Genomic DNA, 26,706 nt, shown 5'->3' with positions numbered 1-26,706 from the left:
TGGGGATGAGAGGTGGAGGCCTGGAGAGCGGCTCAGTATCTTCTAGCTGGCAAGACAGCCTGGGCAAGAGGCCTTGCAGGCATCTCTTTTCACCTCATGGCTCATGGGGGGCCAAGGGCACTGATATCTGTGCCTCCCACCCCTTCCTAGACAAGTCCAGCCTCTGCACGGATGCCCTCAACCCACGAACCTGCAGGAGGCGGCCCAGAACGCTTGCTGCTGGGATTTCCCAGAGCTCCAACCCCAGGACACACTGCATCTCAAAGTGGAATCCAGCTGCTGGTGCTGCCTCTTAAAGAAAGGCCAGAAGAGGACAGAGCTGGAAAAAGCCCCGTGTACCACAATCGACTCTCAGCAGCGCCAGTCTCTGCTGTCTGCGGGGCTTGGGTTTGAATCCTACCTCTGCTGCCACATGCTCAGTGCCTTGGGCTCCTCACCTGGGGGGTGGGCACAGCAGCGCCTCCCTCAGGAGGCTGGTGATCATTTGAAAATGAGAGAATTCGTGGAAAGTACCTGGTGCATAGTCAATGTTTAGTAATTGTCAGTGAATATTACTATCATTATTAATTAGGGTATTGAAAATAATTCACATTTGCTCCCCTCCCCAGCTAGGAGGGCCAGTTTTGGCTTCAAATCAGCCAGGACATCGTAGCTGACGCAGGGCCACACACAGAGCCCCACGCCAAGCTCCCAGGGAGATAAACCAGGGGAGGGCTCTTCCCCTTATAACTGACAGCCTGAGAAAAATTGCAGTTTGCAAGACACTCGTGTGGAAACAGAGGACTTTGGAGCCATGAACCCACTCCCACACTCAGATGCCAGGGCCTTGGGCAAGTCCCTGAGCCTCTTGGAGCCTCATTCTTCCCATCTGTGGAATGAGAACTCTGCTGCCCACACAGGTTGCCGGAAGGTGGGATTGCACCTTCTCTACTCTACTTTTGAGACACAGGAGGGGCTAACTCTGCCTGCCGGGGATGGCATCCCGGTCCCTCGAGGCCCCCTTTAGGGCTGAGGGCTCCTCTTTGCCAAGCAGCTCTTGTCTCACAGACCCTCGTGCCAGCCCTCAATTGTCCCAGTTCTGCAGATGAGGACTCGGAGACGTGGCCAGTTACATCACAGAGCTGAGCCCATGCCAAGCTCGGCGCCCTCCCGGCCGAGGTGCCTCCCGCTTGCTCCCCTCTCAGCCCTTGAAGTCACTGGGACTCATGGTCTCAAGCCGGAAAGTGGGGCCAGATGGTGGCAGATCCACGGGCGTCTGTTGCATAATTAAGTGAGGGCGAAAAATGTTGTTTGTAATTAAACAAGGGAACCAGGACAGCAGCGGCCTCCGCAACAGCTGGGGTGGCTTAGGAAGGGGAGGCCGCCCCTCTGGAGGATTCTGGCTGGGGGTGAGGGGCGGGGGATGAAGCTTGCAGAGGTCGTGACCTCTGTTCCTCCCCTAACATCCCAGTTCCACCTCGGCCAACTGCGTGGCCTTGGTTCCGTCCCCTCCTCTCTTTGTGCCTTGGTTTCCAGACAACAGCAAAAGCGGGGCTTGTCCTGGTCTTGTCTCACCTGTCCACACCTCAGGGCCTTTGCACTTGAGGGGCCCCCTGCCTGGCAGGCACTTACCACACCCAGATCCTCCCAGGGAGGCCCATCTGCCTGCTCCAGGTCACAGCTCAACTGCCTCCTCCTCTTAGCAGCTTCTCAACCTCTCCCATTCTGTCACCCACTTCTGTTTTCTCCACAACCTGGCTTGTGCCCTGCACACAGTAGGTTCTCAATAAGTACTTGTTAAACGAATGGAGATGCCTGTGTCATTTGTCCCTTTTATCTGTCATTCTGTTTGCTCCAAAGCCATGAGGCTATTTCACAGATGAGGAAAACTGAGGCACATGAAAGAGGACATACCTTGCCAGCCTCCTCAGGTGAAGCACCGGCGACGTGGACGGCCACTGAGCTTGATCACCCCCTGGTTAAAATCGCGGCTCTGCCTCTCCTTCTTGGCAGGGGGACCTTGGACAAGTGACTGTGCCTCTCTGTGCCTCAGTTTCCTCATGTATAAAAATGGATGGTTATATTGAACTCTCAGGGTTGTTGCAAGAGTCATAATGAAAGTGTTAAAGCAGGTGGTAGCCACTAAGTACCAGAAATGTGTTCCATAAAATATGTGCTGAATTAAGGAGGTGAGAATCATTGTCCACATTTCACATATGGGGGAAACTGAGGCACATGGAGGTGACACTAATTAAGCAATGGAACTGAGTATCAAACCTAAGTCTGTTCAATTCCAGAGGTCTCTTTCGTGCAATGAAAGTAACATTTTGGCAAATTCTAGGCCTCAGGACTCTCAAGTGATAGGAGGGATGGGAGACTACCTAGCATGTAAGAGGATGATTGGACAGGCACAGCCAACCTCCATGTAGGGGGACAGACAGGCAGCAGAGACGGCCCCACCAAGGCCCACATGAAGGATGGCTGGACCTGGCCAGTCTCCAGTCTCTGTCTTTCTGATATTCCATTGCAGAGTCTCGCTCTATCACTCTCAGTCCATGGAGTTTGAGCAAAGCTGACCCCACCTCCAGGTTCAAGGATGTCCACGTGACTGAGGACCTGGCCATGGGCCACGGGGCGTGGTGAGAGATGGCCACATGATCCAGTCACAGCCAGCGAGAGCCAGTGTGGGGGCTTTGATAGGCATGGTTGAGAAAGAGTGCTGGAGTTTCCCTCTGGGTTGCTGGACTGATAGGGTCATATTAGTATCAGTGGGAGTCACAGTCACAGTGGCAGTAGCAGCAGCAGTTGTAGTAATAAAATAACAGCTAGTACTCATTGAGCATTAGGTGTGTTAGTTAGTGCTTCACATATATTGATTAACTCCGTCTTCCAGAGAGACTTGGAAAACAATATCATTCAAACACCTGGATCTAGCTATGCCTGAAGCAAGAACCCCTGGGATTTTTTTATGTGACCCAAAAAATTATTTTTCACCTAAACTGGTTTTAGTTGGATTTTCGTTCCTTGCAACTGAGACAGCCCTGACTAATCCACCTGCCTTCTGGACATTATCTAGGCTTCCATCTCCCCATCATTATTGTAGCTGAAGCGGCGCGCCCATTAACTGTTTTATGCCTGTTGCTGACTCACAGGTTTCCACTGGAGTTCTAGGTCCATCCTTCCCAAACAGAGGCCCCAGGCCTACTCCTTTTCCCATTCACGCTGAAGGGGAGAGAGGGTGTGTAGGCGTGAGTGCACACCTGTGTTCCAGGAAGGTGCTCCGTGGGGTTTGCTTGGCCCCAAAACACAGCTCGTTATTAGTGTGATGACTACTGTTAAACAGTTCTCCCGAGCAGATCAACTGCTTTGCATAAATGGTGATCTCACCAAGACTTCCCGACAACCCTGCAAGGCAGGTATTGTCATCCCGTTTTAAAGATGAGAAAGCCTGAGTCCCACAGCTCTAAGCAGCAGATCCTGCACCCCCTAACTCCAGAGCTGTGCCCCTTCCAAGACCCAAGTTCATCGACCCCAGGTGCCAGAACTCAGGATCAAGTTGGTTTATAATATGTGTGACAGATCTACGTATATGTAGAGTCTGTGAGTGTGTGTGTATAGTACATGTGTCAATCTCTATGTATGCAGTCTATATGCGTGTGTATGTCTCAAACCCACACATACAAATAGAATGCAAATAAGGTATTCTATAGGTAATCTATAGGAATATTGAATGTGTGTCTAATATATGTGCCAAATCTATATGTATGCAAAATATATATGTGTGTAATATATGTGTAGAACCTATATGAATGTAGAACATACGTGTGTGTATAATTTGCATGTAGAATCTACATCTATGTGGACATATATGAGTGTGTGTGAAATATGTGCATAGGATCTATATCTACGAAGGACATATATGAGTGTGTCTACTACAGTGCATAGGATCCATGTCTACTTAGGACATATATTGAGAGTGTGTGTGTGTGTGTGTGTCTCATATGTGTGTGGAATCTCTGGTTTCACTTGCCCCGTATCTCTGGGCAGCAGGTACATTGTAGAGGGGGGAGAAAACAATGACTACCTTTTCCCACCTCAGCCTGCACCACCCTGGACCAGCCACTGTTCCTTACTCCCCTCTGGTCTCCTGCAGTCACCTGGCCTCCCTGCTCTGCCCCTACCCCCAACCCATTCTCCCCTTGGGCTGGAGGGATACTATTAGAACTGAGGTCAGGTCAGGACCCTCTGCTCAGAGCTTTCCATGGCTCCCACCTCTTTTAGAGCAAAGCCTAAGTCCTCACAACAGCCCGCAAGGCCCTGCCTGGTCTGGGACCTCCCTCATGGCCTTCCTGACCTCCTAACCGACCCTGTCTCCCTCTTCCCCTTGGCTGCAGCTGTGCAGCCTCTTTCTCTGGGGCCAGGCACGGTACAGCCTGTGCGCTTGCAGTTCCTGTCCCCCACACAGATCCCCTGCCCCAGATGTCACTTCATTCAAGTCTCAGCTGAAATGTCACCTCCCCGAAGAGGCCTTCCCAGATTCTCTCCATCTCCTTCCCCGATTCTCTCCAGCTCCTTCCCGTGTGGATGTTCCTAAGACGCTCCCATGCGACGTTCTCCCACCACCCAACACAGTGCCTGACATGCAGTAGGTGCTAAGCCACTGGCTGATGGGTGAAGGGGCAAAACCAGCCAGCGATCAGGTCAGCGCTTGTCCTGCTGAATCTCCCCTCAGGCCACCCAGGATCTGCACGGCTTCACCTGGCCTCTGCCCACCACTATCTTCCCACCAGCTCACCCCCTCCACTTCCTTCTTGTCTGAAGCTAGAAGTTACCAGCAGAACCTTTCTCTACCTACATTTAATGGCTTATTTTTACAAAAAAAGCAAAACAGGAAATGTCAGCAGCAACACCCTTCACCTCCCATTCCAGGGTGTTTCTCTGTCACTGCTGGGCCCCATAGGGAAATTCTGCCTCCTGGGACAGTCCCGCCTGGTGTGCAGGAACCAGTGTTCCAGGTAGCTGAAGTTTCCGGATAACTGAGGATAACCTCCGGAATGAAGGAACGGAAAAAGCATGGCCTGTGGTTGACTCTAACCCACCAAGGAGCTCTGTTAGGCCAGCAATTTTGTATTTTAACAGCCCTATTGAAATATAATTTACCGGCCGGGCGCGGTGGCTCAAGCCTGTAATCCCAGCACTTTGGGAGGCCGAGACGGGCGGATCACGAGGTCAGGAGATCGAGACCCTCCTGGCTAACATGGTGAAACCTCGTCTCTACTAAAAAATACAAAAAACTAGCCGGGCGAGGTGGCAGGCGCCTGTAGCCCCAGCTACTCGGGAGGCTGAGGCAGGAGAATGGCTTAAACCCAGGAGGCGGAGCTTGCAGTGAGCTGAGATCCGGCCACTGCACTCCAGCCTGGGCGACAGAGCGAGACTCTGTCTCCAAAAAAAAAAAAAAAAAGAAATATAATTTACCTACCATAAAATTCACGCTGTAAAAATGTACAATTTAATGGTTTTAAGTAAATTCACAGAGTTATGCAATAATCACCACAATCAATTTTAGAACATTTTCATCACCTCCTCAAAACACGCTGTACCCATGCCTACTCCCCATATGCCCTCACCCCAGCCTCCCCAAACCACCGCTCTACTTGCTGTTTCTATAGATCTGCCACTTCGGGGCATTTCCTAGGAATGGAATCGTGCCCTATGTGGCCTTGTGTCTGGCTTCTGTTACTCAGCATCATGTTTTCGAGGTTCATTCACATTGTAGTGTGAATTCGTAGTTCATTCTTTTTATTGCCAAATAATATTCCATTGTACGACCCCACCACATGGTGTTTATCCATTCATCCAGTGAGGAACATTGGAGCTGTTTTCACCGTGCAGCTATGATGAATTGTGCTGCTATGAACATTTGTGTGTGAGTTTTTGTGCGGACATATAGTTCTGTATCTCTTGGGTATATACCTAGAAGTGGAAAGTCTGGGTTATATAGTAACTCAATCTACACTTTTGGGGAACTGCTAGACTGTTTTCCAAATCGGCTGTACCTTTTTACTATCAAGCCAGCAAGATATGAGAGTTCTAGTTGCTCACACCCTTGCCAACATTTGCTAGTGTCTGTCTTTTTGATCATTTGCCATCCCAGAAGGTGCAAGGTGGTAAGTCAATGCTTTGCCTTCATTAGTGGGAAACGTCTAAAAATTGGGAGAGTTTCTTATTTTTTTATTTTTATTTTTTTGAGACTGAGTCTCTCTCTGTTGTCCAGACAGGAGTGCAGTGGCACGATCTCGGCTCACTGCAACCTCTGCCTCCTGGATTCAAGCGATTCCCCTCCCTCAGCCTCCTGAATAGCTGAGATTACAGGCACCTGTCATCATGCCAGAATAGTTTTTTTTTTTTTTTTGGTATTTTTAGTAGAGAGGTCTATAACATGTGTTTGAGCCCAGATGAGGTCCACAAAGATGAAGAACTTTCATCACGTGGCTTTTCTGGAATCGACTTTCCCTCAGGTGACGGGGGGTTGAACCGTGAATACATTTTCCTACATAGTATATCCTACATTGACACAGGGTACAGGTTAAGGATCCCTTATCCAAAATGCTTAGGACCAGAACTGTTTTGGATTTCTGTATTTTCCAAATTTTGGAATCTTTGCATATACATAATGAGATATCTTAGGGATGAGACCCAAGTCTGAACATGACATTTACTTATGTTTCATACACACCTTATACACAGAGCCTGAACGCAATTGTACACAATTTTTTTTTTGAGACGGAGTCTCACTCTGTCGCCCAGGCTGGAGTGCAGTGGCCGGATCTCAGCTCACTGCAAGCTCCGCCTCCCGGGTTTTACGCCATTCTCCTGCCTCAGCCTCCGGAGTAGCTGGGACTACAGGCGCCCGCCACCTCGCCCGGCTAGTTTTTTGTATTTTTAGTAGAGACGGGGTTTCACTGTGTTCGCCAGCATGGTCTCGATCTCCTGATCTCGTGATCCGCCCGTCTCGGCCTCCCAAAGTGCTGGGATTACAGGCTTGAGCCACCGCGCCCGGCCTTTTTTTTTTTTTTTTTGATATGGAGTCTCACTCTGTCGCCCAGGCTGGTGTGCAGTGGCGCAATCTCGGCTCACTGCAAGCTCCGCCTCCTGGGTTCATTCCATTCTCCTGCCTCAGCCTCCCAAGTATCTGGGACTACAGGCACCCGCCACCACGCCCAGCTAATTTTTTGTATTTTTAGTAGAGATGGGGTTTCACCGTGTTAGCCAGGATGGTCTCAATCTCCTGACCTTATGATCCACCTGCCTCGGCCTCCCAAAATGCTGGGATTACAGGTGTGAGCCACCGTGCCCGGCCTGTACACAATTTTTAATAATTTTGTGCATGAAACAAATTTTGTTACATTGCACCATCAGAATGAAAGGAGTCCCACGCCTATCTCAGTCACCCACGTGGACAATCTGTGGTTGTTTGGCATCACCCGTATTCCTGACTCTGAATTTATATGCTATCAATAAGCAACCATTGTCTTATACTTACTCACACGTAAGTACTCCATGGTAGAAAGTAAGACATAGCATTAATACAGTGGAAAAATAAGGAGCTCAGGGTGACCAAGCAGAACAGTAATATCAGCAGATACCGGGCTCAGCCGTGAAACAGCAGTGACAATAGACAACTGCGGGCTTTCACTTATGGCGTCAGGTCGGCACTCAAAAAGTTTCAGATTTGGGAGCATTTCGGATTTCAGATTTGTGAATTAGAGATGCTCAACCTGTATTCTCATGGGGATCTTGAAAGGGATTCATTGTCCCTGTCTCCAGATGAGAAAATTGAGTCTTTCTGAGGAGAGAGCACATGGCCTGCCCTCGGTCACATGCTGGTGAGCTTCCGGGCTGAGATTCCAGGCAGCTGGTCTGATCTTTCAGCCCTGTGGTTTTTGGTTTTTGGTTTTTTGCAGAGACAGAGTCTTGCTGTGTTGCTCAGGCTGGTCTTGAACTCCTGACCTCAAGCGACGCCACCATGTCCGCCTCCCAAAGTGCTGGGATTACGGTGTGAGCCAATGCACCTGGCAGTCCTGTGCCTTCTGTGACATTACATGGTCTGTGAGGTCCCTGGGTCTCTCTCACATCCTCACACTGTGGTGATCAGCCCAAGACGCAGGTCTCTTTCTTAAAAGAATTGTGTTTGAGCAAAAAAGCCCAGAGAAGTCACCATCTTTCCACCTCAGGATCTCACACAGTTCTGATAGTTATAGACGCAGGGCTGTCTCAATTTCAAATGTTCAAGTCCTAAATGGATTGATTGCGTTCACTGGACTATGAGTTCCAGTGGGGAGGGGACCTTACCTGTTTGTTCACTCCCATGTCCCTTGTAAGAAGCACCTTCCAGGCACAAGGTATCTACTGCGGAAATATGTGTCTGATGAATGAATGGAGCTGGTGATACATTTATTTATTTTTATTTTTGTTTTTTTGAGACGGAGTTTCACTCTTCTTGCCCAGGCTGGAGTGCAATGGTGCGATCTCAGCTCACTGCAACCTCCATCTCCCGGGTACAAGTGATACTCCTGACTCAGCCTCCCAGTAACTGGGATTACAGGCGCCTGCCAGCACGCCTGGCTAATTTTTTTTTTTTTTTTTTTTTTTTTGTATTTTTAGTAGGTATGGAGTTTCACCATGTTGACCAGGCTGGTCTCAAACTCCTGACCTCAGGTGATCCTCCCGCCTTGGCCTCCCAAGCTGGTAATACATTTAAAAATAGAGTTTCCAGTCTTTTTTTTCATGACTTTTTTTCAAACCTTTTTTTTCAGCAAAGGTGTTTTGCTAAATGTCTGAACAAATATGCTTAAATGTATCTATCCTACTGCTTAGCTTCAGATCACGACTCCTCCTTCCCTTATAAGCAAGTTACTCACCTTCTCTGGGACTCAGTCTCCTCATCTAGAAAATGGGGACAAGCATGTACCTACCTGAAAGTCAGTGCAGGTACCTGTAAAGTTCTCAGGACACTGTGGGAATTAGTGACTGTATTCATTATTATTATTATTATTTGTTTTCATCTGAGAGCCAGGCCAGGAGTTTGGGGGACAAAGGTGAATCAGGCTGCTAACTCTAGGTGACTCAGATTCTCGCCTGCATGATGGAGAGTTCACAAGAAGGGTCATGGTGTCCTCTGAGAAATGACAAGGAACCAACTGGTCCATGAACGTGAGGGGAAGTGACTGAATGGTGGTTAGCATGAGCTGGAAAATGCACACTCGGTTGAATTGCTCAATCCATCCAGTGACATCAAGGCCCTCGGGTACACTAGGGGAGCCAGGTACGTGCTCAGGGCCCAGGGTAGAGGGGCCGGGCCTGAATGACAGAGGGGATCCCCGCAGCCTAGAGCTGGAGGCTCCCAAGCCCTGGAGACATGGGGGGCCTTTGGAAGGAGGAGACATGAATGCTGCCTCGGCTGTTTTTGGCTTAACACTGGGGTGTCCCTCAGCCTCCCACTGGCCTAGAGAAGAAAGTCACATTCTTTAAAAGATGGAGGTCTGGCTGGGCGCGGTGGCTCACACCTGTAATCTCAGCACTTTGGGAGGCCGAGGCGGGTGGATCATTTGAGGTCAGGAGTTTGAGACCAGCCTGACCAACATGGTGAAACCTCGTCTCCACTAAAAGTACAAAAATTAGCCAAGTGTGGTGGCAGACGCCTGTAGTCCAGCTACTCGGTAGGCTGAGAAAGGAGAATCGCTTGAACCCAGGAGACAGAGGTTGCAGTGAGCCGAGATCGTGCAGTTGCACTCCAGCTTGGGCAACAATAGTGAAACTCCGTCCGTCTCAAAAAATAAAAAAGATGGAGAACCTGGGATTACCCCCAGACATCGGGAGTGTCTTGCGGGCTCAAGCTTCTGGCAGTTTCTTTACTTGCTCGGATTTACTGAGCACTTACCATGTGCTGGCATTGTGCCCATTATATTACTTGAAATAACTCATTAATCCTCATAACACCCTGTGACATTGGTGGTTTGTTACCATCCCCAGTTCACAGATGGAGAAAACGAAGTCCAGAACGGCAGAGTCTGAACTCTGTGGAGGAGCTGGCAGGTAGGGTAGTTTCTGGCGTCCTCCTACCTGAACCCTGAATACATCTCCAGGTCCCAAATATGCCGGGCAGCCAGATGAAGCCTGTGGTGCTCAGCCTCCCTGGCAGTGAGATTCAGTCCCTCTGCACTATTCAGAAGACAGGTGGACAATGTCAAGGGCAATTTGGAAGCAACCACTAATCCATAGATTTTGGCACACTGGTCCAATCCTGTTGACTGTAAGGAATAGAAACTCAACCTCAAGAGGCTTTAAAAGTAAGGAAACTTATTATCTCATAGATCAGATGTTTGGAAGTGATGGAGAATCAGAGATTGGTTAATTTGGCAGCTTGGTGACATCAGCAAAGACTCAGGTCCTAGAACTCAGGCTTTGTCTTCCAGCTGGCTCTCCTCATTGACTCAGGATAGCTGCTGCTGCTCCAGACATCACAGCCCTTCTCCAACAACACTTATGAGATAAAACCTCCCTCTCCTTTTTTCTTTTATCTAAGTGCTCTCATAAATAATTTTTTTAAGTGTGGGCAGCATTGGAAACTACATGTAATGATGTTTTATAAATGCTTTTTTAAATTGTACTAAGAACATTTAACATGAGAGCTACCTTTGTAACAAACTTTTAAGTGTACACTATGGCATTGTTAGCTATAGATATGATGTTGCACAGCAGCTCTCTAGAACTTACTCATCTTGCATAACTGAAACTTCATACCCACTGAACAGCAACTCCCCATTCCTGCCTCCCTCAACTCCTGGAAACCACCTTCTACTGTCTGCTTCTTTGAGTTTGGCTGTCGGAATCACGCAGCGTTTGTCCTTCTGGGACTGGCTTATTTCACCCAGCATAACGATCCAGCAATCTCACCCCTGGATATTTATTCAAAATGACTGAAGTCAGGCTCTCAAAGAGATATTTGCACTCCCATGTTCATTACAGCATTATTTACAATAGCCAAGGTGCAGAAAAATTTCCATCGAAGGATGGAGGAATAAAGAGAATGTGGTATACGCATACAAAAGAATATTATTGGCCAGGCGCGGTGGCTCATACCTGTAATCCCAGCACTTTGGGAGGCCGAGGCGGGTGGATCACCTGAGATCGGGAGTTTGAGACCAGCTGACCAACATGGAGAAACCCTGCCTCTACTAAAAATACAAAAAATTAGCCAGGCACGGTGGCACATGCCTGTAATCCCAGCTACTCGGGAGACTGAGGCAGGATAATTGCTTGAACCTGGGAGGCAGAAGTTGCGGTGAGCCGAGATCATACCATTGCACTCCAGCCTGGGCAACAAGAGCGAAACTCTGTCTCAAAAAAAAAGAATATTATTCAGCCTTCAAAAAGAAGAAAACTTGTATTATACAAAGTGAAATAAGCCTCTGTCTCTCTCGCTTGCCCTCCAACAAATTTCTCAACACATCTCATTGGCCAAAATCCCATTCCATGTCCAGCTTAAATCAATCACTGGCCTTGTTGGGGTGGGGGGCACCGTGGCTGACTTACAGCAACGGGAATCAGTCCCCTGAGGCTTGGCTGAGGCTCCATCTTCCTGGAGCCCATGGAAAGGGTAGGGGCATGGAGTTCTTGTGCAAAATGAGCAAAATAGGTTCTGTTAGGAAGGAGGAAGTTGGGGGATGGCTGAAACGGGAATAGCTCATTGCCACTATCAGCATATCTGCTTCTTGCTGTCGGGATCTACTGAACTGCCTCCGTTTCTGGGTTGTTTTGAACTGACTCTTCCGCTTTCTCGTAAGTTCTGTAAGCTCACTCATGTTCCTCTAATAAATTTCCTTCCCATTTAAGTTAGGCAAATCTGGGTCTCACCGAGGTCCCACATTTCCTCAGTGATCATCTTTAGCATCATCGTCACCAAACCATCTTTGCTGATATTTATTGAGCACTTACTATGTGCTGGGTCCTGTGAGACACACTTTACTTACAGCAGATATTCTCAACCAGGGGGTGATTTTGCCCTGCAAGGAACGTTTGGCAACGTCTGGAGATATGTGTTGCTGTCACAACTCAGGGAAGGGGGTGCTACTGGCATCTAGTGGGTAGCGAGGCCAGGGACACTGCTAAACAAGTCCTGCAATGCACAGGACAGCCCCCAGCCAGGAGTTATTTGGCACCAAATGTCAGTAGAACAGACTGAGCAACTCACTCCTAACCAAACCTGGGGTATTTCATAGAGAAGCAGCCGGTCCAGAATGCCCAAGGGCCCAGGTTGAGAAAACTTGCCTTGCACTGTAAAGCAGTGAATGGCTGAGAAGCATCTGCTGTGTGCCTATCCATACTGAGCAGTGGTGGGGCTGAGGGCCTAGACTTAGCCCTTGGGAACTCGAGCCCATTTTAGTCCTTTAGGTTATTCTACTTGCTCTCTTCCTTGTCCCAAAAGGAACTTGAGGCAGCCAGAACCAGTGATCACTGCTCATATTGCCCATGAGTGAGAAAAGAAACTAGCACCTGAGCTCCGTGGGGGAAGAGACGCCTCCCCCAGCTTTGGATGTTCAAAGGGGTTCCTCATGAAAGAATTCCACATGGAGTAATGGCAGTGTGGACAGTAAGGTATATTCAGAAGGCTCAGCTATTTGTCAGGATTTCTTGTAGCTGCAGGCAATGGAAACCCAACCCACGGTGGGTTCTAAAAAGGAAGAATGAGAGAGTCATGTCTGCTTCAGATACAGCTGGATCCAGGAGCACCGATAATGATTTTCATCTGGGGGCTGTCTACACCTCTTGGCTCTGCTTTGCCCAACGTCACCGGCATTCTCAGGTGGTCTCTCCTCTCAGGGCGGCACAGTGGCCTCAGCTGCTCCAGGCTGACATCCTACAATGAGCTCAGCCACCTCAAGGTGGCAATGTCTTTCCCTTTCCAAAGTCACAGGATTAATTTATTGGCCCTGATTGGATTGTGTGCTCACCCCTGAACCAATCCATGTGGCCAGGGGCCTGATGGGCCAGGCCTGCAGCCCTGAGTCGACCCTGGGGATAGATGGGGTCAACTCCTTTAATTCACAAGACCAAGGTGGTGGAGGCACCTCAGGGGAAACTCAATGTGGTCTCCAGAAGAAGGGGCACACGTGCTGGGTGGCCCCAGACCCACGCAAATACAGCATCCTCACCAGCTCAGCCAGCGAATCTAACGAGGACCTACTTTGAGCCTGGCGCCAAGCCCAGAAATGAATCTGGCAACTTCCTGCCCTCTGGGAGGAAGGGAAGATATAAATAAGTGCAATTCAAAGCACTGTGTGATGTGTCCTGAAAGAAAGAAAGAAACAAAAGACCACAGACGTGAGAGGTGGGCTGAGAAAGGGCACTGGGCTGGCAGGAGCGGCTGGAGCAAGAGTAAGGAGGTGGGAGGGGCCAGGTGTGTTTCAAAACCCAGGGGTCATCCTCGTGGCTGGCTACGTGGGGAACCAAGCTGCAGAGGGCAGTCGGGGTCGATGGAGCAGGACCAGGCTCACCCAGCCAGGGCGTCTGGACTTTCTCTGGGTCGCAGCGGGGAGCCATTGATGGTTTTAGAGCACAGCAAAAGCAAGATCTGGAGTTGTGCTTTCTGAAGATGAACTCAGCAGTTGTGGAAGGGGAAGGGCTGGGACAGGGAGAGACTGAAAGGGACAATTGAGCAGCTGTCACAGCTGTCCCAGGACTGGTACTGTGCGTCAGAACCAGGGCAAAGGTAGGGCAGAGGTCTTTTCATTGTGTCCGAAGGCTGGGCACATAGTAGGTGCTCAATAAATGTGGGGTGGAGAGAGGAATGGGAGAAGAGGCCTGAACCTCGGCAGTTGCAGGAGAGGAAGGCTGATACCAAGGTTATCCAGTTATGCTGAACTAAGCCCCCACACCACAGCGGGTCCTCAAAGAAGCCATGGCCACCCTGGTCAGCCCCCAACCTGCTTCTCCTGTGCAGCTCCTGGCAACCGTGGCATGTCCCAGCCAGGGATGGGAGTCCGGAAGAAAAGCAGGAAGGAAGTGAGAGGACAGAGCAGGTTGTTCTCTGCCTGGGCCTGGATTCCCCCTGCACCTCCTGACTCTTCTCAGGAAACCAGGATGCCAGGTGCCAGTGGGATCCCAGAAGCAATGGCCAGGCAGCAGGGGGCTGGACATGATCACCCAGTGATCTCTGAGGCCGAGGCCCCTCCTTTCATTCTTAGAAATATTTATGCTCAGGAAGCTGCTTTCTTGACAAACCCGCTGGGCTTCCTAAATATTCACCAACGACTCACTGTACCATTGGCAGGACATTTTTGCCAGAGCTGCCAACTGTATTTATCGACAGAGGGACTGGGATCTGGGGCAGTGGGGTGGTCAGGGGGAATATATATAGGGGAATATACAGGGGAGAGTCCTGAGAGAACAAAGACCATCGAAGCCTCTGGATCAGCTGTGGTCAGGTGGGGAAACTGAGTCACTGATCCCTCATGAGGCTTGAAACCAGCAGCTCATAGCACCTGCCAGAGTCTCCGTATTTTCAGAGACCAATATAAGAGACATCTGGTCCAGGGTGGGCTAAGCAGGCCCTGAAAGCAAGAAGGATGTGCAGTAAAGGTGATGGGACACCCATTCCTAATTGGGATTGACTGGGCTGTTATGCTTCCAAATGCCCACTCCCCAGTTAATGACAATAGCAAACACCTCCGTTCCACCCAATGCGTGCCAGGCTGTCGTGTTTCCATATGTCACATGTATTACCTGGTTCTTTCAACAAAAATGTACTGAGCGCCAACTATGTCCGGGACCCTGTTGTAGACACTACTCATGAACAAAACACCCAAAATGCCGTGGAACGGACATTCCAGTGTCATCGGAAGTAAATACAAGATGTAGTATGCTGGAAGGTGATGGGTGTTTTGGAGAAAAATAAAGCAGGGATAGGAGATGTGGCTGTCACAAGTGGGATCCAGTGGCACAGCACTTTGGAGGTAATGATGACCAAGCACTCCCATTTGGCCAATGAGGACGCTGGGGCGCAGAGAGGCTAAGTGACTTGCCCAAGGTCACACAGCTACAGAGGCAGGATTCGAACCCAAGTCGTCTGGCTCCAGAGTCCGGGTTCCTGACAAGGACTCCAGGTTCTCTGACTTTAGCACAGGTGTCACCAGAGCCTCGAGACGCAGAGGGACTTGCAGAGGGGCAGGCAGCCAAGATGGAGGAGGTTGAGAGTTGGCTTTAGCATGGGACCAGTTCCCAGTCTGCAGGCCTTGGGAGACATTTCTCCTCCCTGGGCCTCAGTTTCCACCTCTGCAAAATGGGGAAGTTGCAATCCCCGCCATGGAGTGGGGGTTCCTTGAGGTGGCGCTGTGGAGGTGGAAGGCTGGTGGCTCCCCAGGTCCACCTGCTCCCATCTGCCCACCAGGGACCCTGCCTCCTTCAGAGCCTCCTGCCTGGTCCTGCAGACCCGGGAGGGCTTAGCTCCCTGGCCCACTTTCCCTCCCCAACCCCTTGGGACTTACACACTGCTTCCTAACACTGGCCACAGCGACTCCCAACACCTCTCAGGCTTGCTCTACAACCCATTTTCACCCGCAGCCAAAGGCGTTGCCATGAAACAGACCACATCATGGTCCCATCCAGATCCTCCGATGGCTGCACCTCACTTCGGACTCTGGCCTGCGGGTGGCCCCTGGTGTCCTCTCGCCTCCGCTCACTTCACTGAGGCCACCCAGCCTCCTAGCTGCTCTTGCAGGTCTGCCAGTTCCGTCCTGCCCCCCAGGTTGGGCACCTGCCATTCCCTCTGCCTGAAGCCCCCTCCCTCACCTATCAGTCACGAATGGAACTCAGCCAGCACTCCGAAACAGAGGCTCTCTTGCCCCCTTGGGATCAAGAGGCTCCACACACAGACCCCGAGGGAGGCAGAGACACAGGCAGAGGGACAGGCTCAGACACACGTGGGCATGCAAACCAAAGGTACTCAGAGCCACATGCAGTCCAGAAGTACAGAGAGACACACAGAGCCAGACCAGGGAGACACACAGCCACAGCCACACCCAGGGAGACACACAGAAGCCCCAAGCCACAAGGCTATTCAGACACACTGGCCACAGGTGTGCAAGACGTGCGTGGGCACACTCAGAGACAGAAACACATGCCCTCGCCCCCACACACACGTGCACAGGCACACCCAGGGAGCCGCAGGCCAGCACCAACGTGGCCCAGAACACCCAGCCACACACATGCACACACACACTTCCCTCTGGCGCCCGGAACAGCCGCGTGCCAAGCGTCCTAGGACAAGGACCGCCTGCAGCCAGCCTTGGCGGGAAGGTATCCTGGCAAACAATACCTCCCCTCTCCCACCATCCGCACAGACACAAGGAGCCATTGTCAGCCTGGCGCACACCACGGGGCGGCCTCTCCACAGGTCCTTCTGGCGGGCATGCCTTCACGTGGGGGTGGAAGGCTGGCGGCTCCCCAGGCCCACCTGCTCCCATCTGCCCACCAGGGACCCTGCCTCCTTCAGAGCCTCTTGCCTGGTCCTGCAGACCCTGGAGGGCTTAGCTCCCTGGCCCACTTTCCCTCCCCAACCCCTTGGGACTTACACACCCTCCACACAGGGCGGCCAGGGCTTACGAGGGGCAGGGTTTGATGGTTGAAAGCGTGAAATCTAGATTCAAACACACACGCTGTGTGACCTTTGGCAAGTCACTTCCCATCTGAGCTTCCTCATCTGTAACATGGGATAATGCTAGCACCTACTTCACAAGGCTGGTGGCATAATGATTTGAATCACAGTGTACACAACACTGAGGCAGCAGGTGCACCCTGGGATTTAGTAGGCCCAGGCTCCAGCGACGGCCTTGCCATTCTCTTGCTAGGCCTCGGGCAGTTGACATTGCCTCTCTTCCCCTCAGTCTTCTCACCTTGGAAGTGGGCATGGTCATTGGCCCCCCTTTCAGAGGTATTCCTTCAGTAAGACTCTCACACGGGGAGTTTAGGATGAGCCTGCCACATAGTAGCTGCCCAATCAATGTTGGCCATGATCATTTTCTTAATGGACTGAGCCTTGTTTCTTCACTTACTCCTTCTTTTCATTCCTTTCCTGTGTACCAGTCTTTCCTGTGTACTTACCACATGTTGTAAGCTAAGCAGCTCACCCTAAAGTTGCTCCCTCCCACTATGCCCCAGTGGGCTCCTGTTAGATGTTTGTTGATGGATTGAATGAGAGAAGGCAATTCAGAGACCATCTCCACCTCTAGGCAGCACAAGGACACTGACTGAGTGGTCAGGGGTCCTGGGTCGGCCTCTTAACGGCTTGTGATGCCCGGTCAGGAACACAGATCCCTGCTCCACAGCAAGGCCATGATGAAGATTAGGCAGGGTAGAAAGACAGAAAGTGCCGCTCAGTGAACACCTACAATGCCAGGGCCACCCTGCCAGCGGTGCCACAATCTTTTCAGGACCTGCCTCTGTTCAGACGGCACCTATTTGAGCAGCCACACCCCTCTTCATCCCCCATCACCATGCTCTGGCTCATTTAATCAGAAAGCACTCATCAGCCGCTGGCTTCACAGTTTGAGTTTATTGGCTTGTCCTGTTTGGTGTCTGTGCCTCCAGACCAGAGTCCCTCGACCTTGGCTTGACAGACATTTGGGGCCAGATCATTCTGTGCCTGAAGGCTGCCCTGGGCTTTGTAGGATTGGTTCAGCAGCCTCCTTGGCCTCTCCCCACTAGCTGCTGATAGCATCCTCCCTCCACCCAGCTGTGACAACCACACACATCTCCAGACATAACCAAGGGTCCCATGGGGAACAAAACCACCCCTAGATGAGAACCAGAGGGCAGAGATTTTGATTTGTTTGGTTTCCTGCTGTATGTCCCTGTGTATACCGTAAGCATCAATACATACTTGTCGAGTGAATCTTGAACAGATGCATCTCACCGACTCACACTGTTCCCCGTTGCTGGAACGCTTTTCCACCGCCCTTTTCTGGCGCACTCCTACTCATACTTCAAGACCCTGGCAGGGAAATTATATAAGGAAAGTGGGGCACTCAGGGACTGAGTGAACAGGAAGGTACCTACTATGTGCCACTAGGAAAGGGGTACCTGCGACCCCACTTCCAAGCCTCCTGTGTCCAGCAGGAATGTGGGCCCAGTATGGCCACATTTTCCCATTTCTCTAGAGAAGTCAGAGAAAAGGATTTTATGTGAAATCTCCTGGAATGTCAGATGTTGGCAATTGATTCACATTAAGAAAAAAAAATACTTCAAGGGCCAAACTAAACATATCTCCAGACTGGATCTGGCCCATGGGCAGCCGTCATGGAGGTCTGCTCTAGGGGGCTTGATGGATATGAACGCCCTTGAGTATAACAAAGCTCCAACAGTTACTCCTGGTGTCTTACCTGCGCGCCCTTTGTTGTAGCCGCTATGGGAGGGGTTCTCATATAGCTGGGGCAGCTCTGATGGGGGACAGAAGGGCAGAGGTAGCGCCCCCAGCTCTGAGCCGCACCCACAGGCAACCTCCCCAGACCGGCTCCTTGCCCAGCTCAGCCCAGAGTCCAGGGTGGATGGGAGTGTGAGGAGGACTCATCCTGGGGGCTGTGAGAAGCCTGTTTATGGCTCCACAATCCCTATGCACCAGGCCTAGGGGAAATTAGTGCTCATATGAGGCTGTTCACCTCCAAACTCCTCGGCCTCTCCAAGAAATTAAAAACAGGGAAACCAAGGCAGGACTGGGCCTCATGGAGGCCTGGGCTGCAGGCCTGGGCAAGCTTGGAGGCAGCCAGGAGGCTGACTTCTCTGGAAAGTCCCTCATATTCGGGAACTGGCTGGGTGCCAGGGAGCGAGGACACCAGGGTCTCCTAGTCTCAGAGGCTTCTGCCGGATCCAGGAGCTCCTCAAGCATCTGCCCTTTCTAGGACAGGATTTTCCAGCAACAGAAAGTTGAGAAAGCCCCTCTCTGGAAACCCTGAGACTCCTTGATGGGACTTGCATTCTGCTTTGGGGCAGAATGTGGGACTGTGGGACAGGAGGGCAGGGGCGTGAACCCCAGTCTTAAGCCCAGATGTCGGCTGGAGATCCTCAAAGCCATGGCCCCTTCTCAAGAGTCTGATGGTCCCACCCGTCATTTCTCTCACCCAGACCCCAGGTCAGACTGGACACTGTCACCATCGTCCTGGAGGCCAAGAGTCCTGCAGATCAGATTCCAAAGCCTCGCCCCACTGCGAGCTGTGACAGTCACTTGGGCTCTGTGGCCTCATTCCTGCATCTGTAAAATGCATCCTTCCATTGTAGGAATTCAACGAGCACATGACATGGGGCTGGTGCTGGGCAGAGGAGAGAAGTGACAGTGAGCACGCATCCTTGGCTGGTGTTAAACCGCCACACACGTCCTTCTTCCCTCCTCACCACACAACCCTGCATCTGTTCATTCAACAAACACTGGATGAGTGCCTCTATGTGCTAGGCTCTGAGATTTAAGGAAGGACAATGGAGAACTGGCCTCTGCCCGCTGGGAGCTTATAGTCTGGCCAATGGGGAGTCATGAACCCCCCCAAATTATTGTGTTAAGTAGTGGTCAGTGTTATGGGAAAACATTCACGCAGGGTGAAGAGATAAGGCAAGGGGAGCAATTTGGAAGGGGGTGGTCAGAGCAGGACCCCTGGGGCCATTTAAGCAGACACCCAGATCAGGAGAGGGAAGAAGGCCTGTGGCTATCTGGAGGAAGGATGCAGAAGGCAGCAGAAACAGCGTGTGCAAAAGCCCTGAGGCAGGTGTGTGCTTAGCATGTTGCAGGAACAAAGAGGAGCCCAGTGTGGCAGGGGTAGAGGGAACCAGAGAGAGTGAATAAGAGGAGATGGGCCAGGCGTGGTGGCTCACGCCTGTAATCCCATGCACTTTGGAAGGCCGAGGTGGGCAGATCACTTGAGCTCAGGAGTTCAAGACCAGCCTGGGCAACATAGCAAAACCCCATCTCTACTACAAAAAATACAAAAATTAGCTGGGCGTGCTGGCATGTGTCTGTAGTCCTACCTATTTGAGGGGCTGAGGAGAGAGGATGACTTGAGTCCAGGAGGTTGAGGCTGTAGTGAGATGTGTTGGCACCACTGCACTCCAGCCTGGGCAACAAAGTGAGACCCTGTCTCAAAAAAAAAAAAAAAAAAAAAAAGAGAGAGAGAGAGACAGAGAGAGAGAGATGAGGTTGTAAGGGAAGCACGGGAAAGATCTTGTAGGGCCTGGTAGACCACAGAGATCTTTGACTTTTCTGCCAAGTGAGGTGGGAGCCATGAGAGGGTTTTGAACACAGGAAGGTCATGTCCTGACCTCCTATACTCATCCTCATCTTAAAGGCGAGGAAACTGAGTCTCAGAGAGGTGAAGTTACTCACCCAAGATCACACAGCCAGCAAGTGGCAGAGCTGGAGTTTGCCCCCACATCCCTGTGGCTCCCAAAGCCAGCCTCTTCCCATCCCATCAGCTGCCTCTGTGTCTGGCGTGAGTCAGGAGGCTGGATTGCTGGGAGGGGGAGAGCCTTTTAGAGCTGTTTTTAGGAGCCTCCTGGCTCTGCCTGGTACATCCCCTCCTTCCCCACCCATGCCTTCTCCCTTGCCATCAGCCACCCCCAACTGCCTGGAGTGAGCGCCTAACATTTTAAGGCTATCCCCTCCCAAGTGCAGACTGGATTCTTTTTTCCATAAGTCCCCATTATGCCCCAGTAGATTGGATTTTGGGCAATAGAAAAAACTAGCCTAAAGAACTCCAGTGCTAATTGGAGGTGACAGGCAGGGGCTCGGGGCCTCTGGAGCAGCATGGCTCTGTCTCTAATTTGCAGAGTGGCCAGGGTAAGTCCCTGGCTTCCAAAGTCATGCTTGTTTGAAGGACAATCACTTTCTTTTTCTTGTAAAAGGAAGAGAAATTGTCAGCCTGTCGGTTTCGCTCTGAGCTCGTCCGCTGTCTTTCCAGTAACTGAGGGCGAGAGGCTGAGCCGTAGCCCAGAGGCTGCCTGTGGGGTCTTGGGGGATGTGGTTGATGCCACCTGGCCCCCTTCACATCACCTCCCTCTCGACACCCCTCCTACTCCCTCCAATAATTGTGGTATTTGGTTTTCCCTCAACACCAAATGTGAAACTCTCCTGGAGGTAGTGCAAAAGGAAGTCTGTGAATCTCTGAACTGTGGTTGAATGAAGGTATTCTTAGGCGCCTGCTTGCAAGGGTGGTGAACTTCTGGTGCTAAAAGCAGAATTGCTTTTCAGTAAATGTTATTACTCAGAAGGAAGTTGTTACCACCACCGCCACCTTGATCCTCTTCCAACTGCCACTCTGTCTGCCAGGCCAAGAGGGGAAAGGGTCTCTCAGTGGTTCCCAGTGACCCCATCCAGCCCCCAGGGGAAGCTCTTGCTGTCTCAGCTGACCCTGGACACCTGAAGCTGAAGTGCAAACACCCAAAGCCTGCCTAGGCAGTGTATCTCAAGGTAGGGGCTGTTTGCTGACTCAGCATTTAAAAGTCCCAAAGCTTGAGTGATCTTGGCTGAGCTGGGTTAGAGCTACAGGTGGGGTTGGAGGCACACGAGAAAGCTGCCCGTTGGCTGCGAGGCTGGCTGTTTTTTTTGAGCTGTTGTCCATCTTGGTGATGCACCTCGCCTAACCCCTGTTTCCTCTTCTCTAAAATGGAAAGGTGATCATACCTCAATAGAAAGAGCTAGCATATTTATTACTCTAGTAGATATTTAGTAAGTGATAAGGTTATTATCAACAGTGAAAATGATTCTGGATTTAAATCAGAGAGACCAGGGCTCAGATCTCAGCTCTGCCACCTACTAGTTGCACAACCTTGGACAAGTCCATTCTCCTCTCCGAGTCTCAGTTTTCTGGATCACGCAGGGGTGATTATAGCACCTACTGCTCAAAGCTGTTGGGAGAATTCTGTGAGCTGGGGCACGTAAGCCACAAGGCACACAGTAGGTATGCAGTAGGCATGGGTTCCACTCCTGCTCCAATTAGCTTACAGAGGATCACCCACCAGGCTGTGTCCCCACCTGAGCAGTCCCAACCACAGGCTCCAGGTGGTCTTTCTTTGTGGAGAGACACCCATGAAAGTTTGCACCCACCGGGGTCCAGAGGGCAAACAAGAAGCGACCAGGCCAAACTCAGGGGAGTGGAATGGACCACTCAGCAGACACTTCCCTGCGAGAAAGAAGTCAAAACAAACCCCCTGACTGGCGAGGCATGATCCCAATCTAGAGCTCTCAGAGGACGCTCTCGGGTTCAATCCTCTGCCTGCCTCTACCTGTAGCCTTCTCTACAGCCTGGAAAAGTGACCATTTCATTTACTGAGCAGCGATGCAAGTGAGCATTGTGTTCTGCATGTCTCATGAATCATGTCATCATGTCCCCCCAGCAACCCCACGAGACAGGTCCTCTCATTGCTCACCCACCTGCAGGTGTGGAAACTGAGGCCCAAGGAGGTAAAGGGACTGCTAGCTGAGATTTGAACCCAGCCCATCCTGTTGTCAAGCCGCACACATAATCGCTGCACTACTTCCGCTATCTGAGAACAGTGTGTCTGTGTTACCAAAGATGCAATTATATTTGGTAGTGTCTGGGTATAGAAAATTGTATAATATATTCTTTTTAAAATGTATCCTTTTGAGATTATTATAGATTTACATGCAGTTGTAAGACATAAACAGAGAGAGTCCATATACCCTTTCCAGTTTCCCTCAATGTTAACAGTTACAATAAAGATATTGACAGTGATATACTCAAGATACAGACATTTCTATCACCACGAGGATGCCTCATTGCCCTTGTATAACCAAACCCATTTCCCACCCCCAACCCTGCCCCCGAGCCATGGCAACCACTAATCTGTTCTCCATTTCTATAATTGTGTGGTTTCAAGAATGTTACATAAATGGAATCATATAGTTTATGTAACCTTTGAGGATTGGCTTTTTTCACTCAGCATAATTCTCTGAAGATTTATTCAAATTGTGTGTTATCGATATTTTATTCCTTTTTATTGCAAGTAGCAGTCCATGGTATGGATATAAACACAGCTTTTTTTAATTAAAAAAAACCATAAACAGGCTTCCGGGTGGTTTACCAGTTTTTGCCTATTATGAAGAGAGCTGCTATGAAGATTTGAGCATAAGTTTTTGCACAAACATAAGTTTTCATTTTTATGTCCAGGATTGCAAATGCCAAGTCATAAGGCGGTTTTTAAAAAACTGTTTTCCAGAATACGGTACTGTTTTACATTCCCACCAGGAATGTAGGAGTGTTCTAGTGTCTCCATTCCTCACCAGTGATTGACTGCAAAAGTTCTCATCGTTTTTTATTTTGGTCATTCTGATAGGTGTGTAGCAATATCCAATTGTGGCCTTAATTTGCATTTCCCTAATGGCTAATGATGTTGAACATTTTTTCACGTGTTTATTTCCATCTGCGTGTTCTTTTCACTGAAATATTTGTTCGTGTCTTTTGCTCATTTTCTAAATGGATTTTAACTGCTGACTTTAGAGTTCTCGAGAATTCTGTCGAGTTTTGAGAATTCTAGGTAGTAGCCCTTTGTCAGATATGCAGTTTCCAAGTATTTTCTCCTAATCTATAGCTTGTCTTTTCATCCTCTTAATAGGGCCTTTCATGGGTTAAAAGTTTTCAACTTTGATGAGGTCTGATTTATCCATTTTTTTCCTTTTATGAATCGTGCTTTTGGTTTTCACATCTAATAATTCTTTACCTAGCTTTAGATTCTGAAGACTGATTTTCTCCTGCTTTTTTCTAAATGTTTTATAGCTGTATGTTTTACGTTTAAGTCTATGATCTGTTTTAAGTGAAGTTTTGTGTCATGTGTGAGGCTTAGGTCAATGCGCTTTCTTTGTTTCTTGCATGTGGATGTCAAATTGCTCCAGCACTATTTGTTGAAAAGGCTTTTTATCTTCCATTGAACTGCTTTTGCATCTTTGTCAAAAATCTTTTGGGCACATCTGTGTGTGTCTATTCCTGGGTTCTCTACTCTGTTCCACTGTTGTATGCATCTGTCCCTCTGCCAACCAGACTGTCTTGATTACCACAGCTAAACAGTAAACCTTAGCATTGCATTGAATAAGTCCTCCCACCTATAGAAAATTATATATTGTATTTTAATTCATTGAGAAGTGGGGTGGAAAATCTCTGTTCTTCAACTTATTTATTTAAAGAGAGAATAATATTTTCCATGGAGGTAGAGTGGCCAAGCGGTCTAAGACACTGTTTCTTCAGAGGCATGGGTTCAAATCCCACTGCCGCCAACTTACTGGTCAGGCGTGGTGGTTCACGTCTGTAATACCAGCACTTTGGAAGGCCAAGGTGGGTGGATCACTTGAGGTCAGGGGTTTCAGACCAGCCTGGCCAACATGGTGAAACCCTGTCTCTACAAAAAATACAAAAATTAACTGGTGGCACACCTCTGTAATCCCAGCTACTCAGGAGCCTGAGGCAGGGGAATTGCTTAAACCAGGAGGCAGAGGTTGCAGTGAGCTGAGATGACGCCACTGCACGCCAGCCTGGGAGACAGAGCGAGATTCTGTCTCAAAAAATCAATAAAGTAAAATAAAATAAAAATAAAAAGAGACTACTAAGACAGAGATAACCAAGGGTCCACCAAAGACTCATGCTCCTCCTCCTAAGTGTTGTAGGTAAGCAGTCACCCAGCCAGGGGACTACATTTCCCAATTGCCTTTGCATCTAGGTGGACCCATGTGATAAATTCTATCCAGTGAAATGTGAGGGGAACTGATGTGTACGTCATTCTCGGCTGAGCTGGTTGAGCATGGGTTTCTCCTCCATCACCTCCCCTCTTCTGGCGGCTGGCTGGATGCTGATCCTCAGGGAAACCCTGGAAGACCTGTTGCAGATGAGTGAGCCCCCATCTGCCAGATTCCTGAGTGACTGACTGCATGAAGCAGCTCCTCCTCCTCGTTGACCATCCCAACAACAAGAAATGTCTGCATTTACAAATGAAATGTAATACTATGAAATTTTAAAAGTTGAAATAAAAAATACAACTCATAAAATGCCCATCCATGTACCACTTAAAGCCTTTTCATATACCCCTGGCATATTCATGGTCTGGGAAATATATATATATATATTATATATATATAATTTTTTTTAAACAAAGTCTTGCTCTGTTGCCCAGGCTGGAGTGCAGTGACATGATCTCCCACTGAAACTTTTGCCTCCCAGGTTCAATTGATTTTTGTGTCTCAGCCTCCCAAGTAGCTGGGATTACAGGCATGCGCTGCCACACCTGGCTAATTTTTGTATTTTTAGTAAAGACAGAGTTTCACCATGTTGGCCAGGCTGATCTCAGACTTCTGGCCTCAAATGATCCTCCCACCTTGGCCTCCCAAAGTGCTGGGATAACAGACGTGAGCCACGGCGACCGGCAGGAAATACATATTCTAAATCCCATGAGAGATATTAATCCACACTCTTCCTACTACAACTAGAAAAACAGAGGCTCAGAGAGGGAAGGGGTTTGCCCAAGGTCACACAGCTAATCCAGGACTGAGCCCAAGTAATTCCACTCGTTAAATATAACTGATTTCCATGAACTTTTGATTCCTTCTTTTAAAAAAGGATGGGCAAGTCTGAGCGTGTGTCATCCAAGCCTCCAAGTGGACAATTATAAAAACAAATCATAATTAATAATTCCTTATGAAACAGGTCAGAGAACTTCCAGGGCAGGGTGGCGCCAGTTTTGGGGAGAAGTAATTTTAAGACTTCCCGCCTTTCACAGGGTTGAGGGAGCAATTTAAAATAAGCCGTATTAAACATGGCTCATACAGCTGTGACCTTTGGAATGAAGGTCTCGCCTTCAAAAGCCGATCAGCCTTCATGATGTGGGGTTTGCCTGTGTGTTGAGGTTTGAAAAAAAAAAAAAAAAACACCATGAGGAATTTATGGGAAACAACAAGTCCTTGCGGTTGCCGAACGAAGTGAGTCAAAGGGCGTCAGAGGGAGCTACTTTGGAGCACACAGGAGGGAGGTGCCAAGGACTCCTTTGCCGGACTCGCAGCCCCGGGTACTGAGGACAAGCCTGCTCTGCTACTGAACAGCTGTTGAGTCCTTGGTCACTGACTTCACCACTCCGTGCCTCGGTTTCCCCATCTATGAAATAGGGATTATGAAAGAACTCTCCACACAAGGGTAGGTAATGTGTGCAAAGCTCTGAGCACAGTGCCTGGCACATAGTTAGTTCTCAGTTTACCCTTGTAACATTATTACAGGATGAATTCCCCTCTGGGGACAAAGAATTGAGATAGCCGTTCTCCCGTGTTCTGCAGTTCTCAGCCCAGGCTTCGCATTTTAAAAATACTGGGTCTCACCCCAGAGATTCCACTGCAGTGGCTTTGGGAGAGGACATGGGCATAGGAATCTTTAAGGGTTACCAGGCAAATCTAGTGGGCAGCTACATCTGAGAGCCCCTTCCTAAGGACGGCACGATCTCATTGTGGTTCTCAGTCATTTACATCGTATTGTCATAAAGCATTGATCTGCCATGTTCCCTTTTTTCTATGTTTGTTTTTAAGCTCTAACCATGTGGCTGCCCGTATGTCCAGTTCATTTCTTTTAATTTCTAATTTCTGCTTCCTCCACGTTTGTCTCCCAGCATGGACTCCAGGCTGCCTGCCCTCTGGCTCCCTCC

At 49.6% G+C, this 26,706-nt stretch overlaps 1 long non-coding RNA gene across 1 annotated transcript; it reads left to right on the top strand.

Moving 5' to 3' along the window:
* Positions 1–9,269: 9,269 nt before the first annotated feature.
* LOC115892959 lies at positions 9,270–24,982 on the top strand. Its single transcript, XR_004052921.1, has 3 exons — positions 9,270–9,304; positions 10,012–10,074; positions 24,745–24,982. It is a non-coding gene; the product is annotated as an uncharacterized LOC115892959 (long non-coding RNA).
* The last annotated feature ends 1,724 nt before the right edge of the window (positions 24,983–26,706 follow it).

The sequence above is a fragment of the Rhinopithecus roxellana genome, chromosome 13 (genome assembly GCF_007565055.1).
Source record: "Rhinopithecus roxellana isolate Shanxi Qingling chromosome 13, ASM756505v1, whole genome shotgun sequence".
Taxonomy (NCBI): Eukaryota; Metazoa; Chordata; class Mammalia; order Primates; family Cercopithecidae; genus Rhinopithecus; species Rhinopithecus roxellana.
The sequence above is the reverse complement of the archived record's forward strand: the minus strand, read 5'-3'. Positions and strand labels throughout refer to the sequence as shown.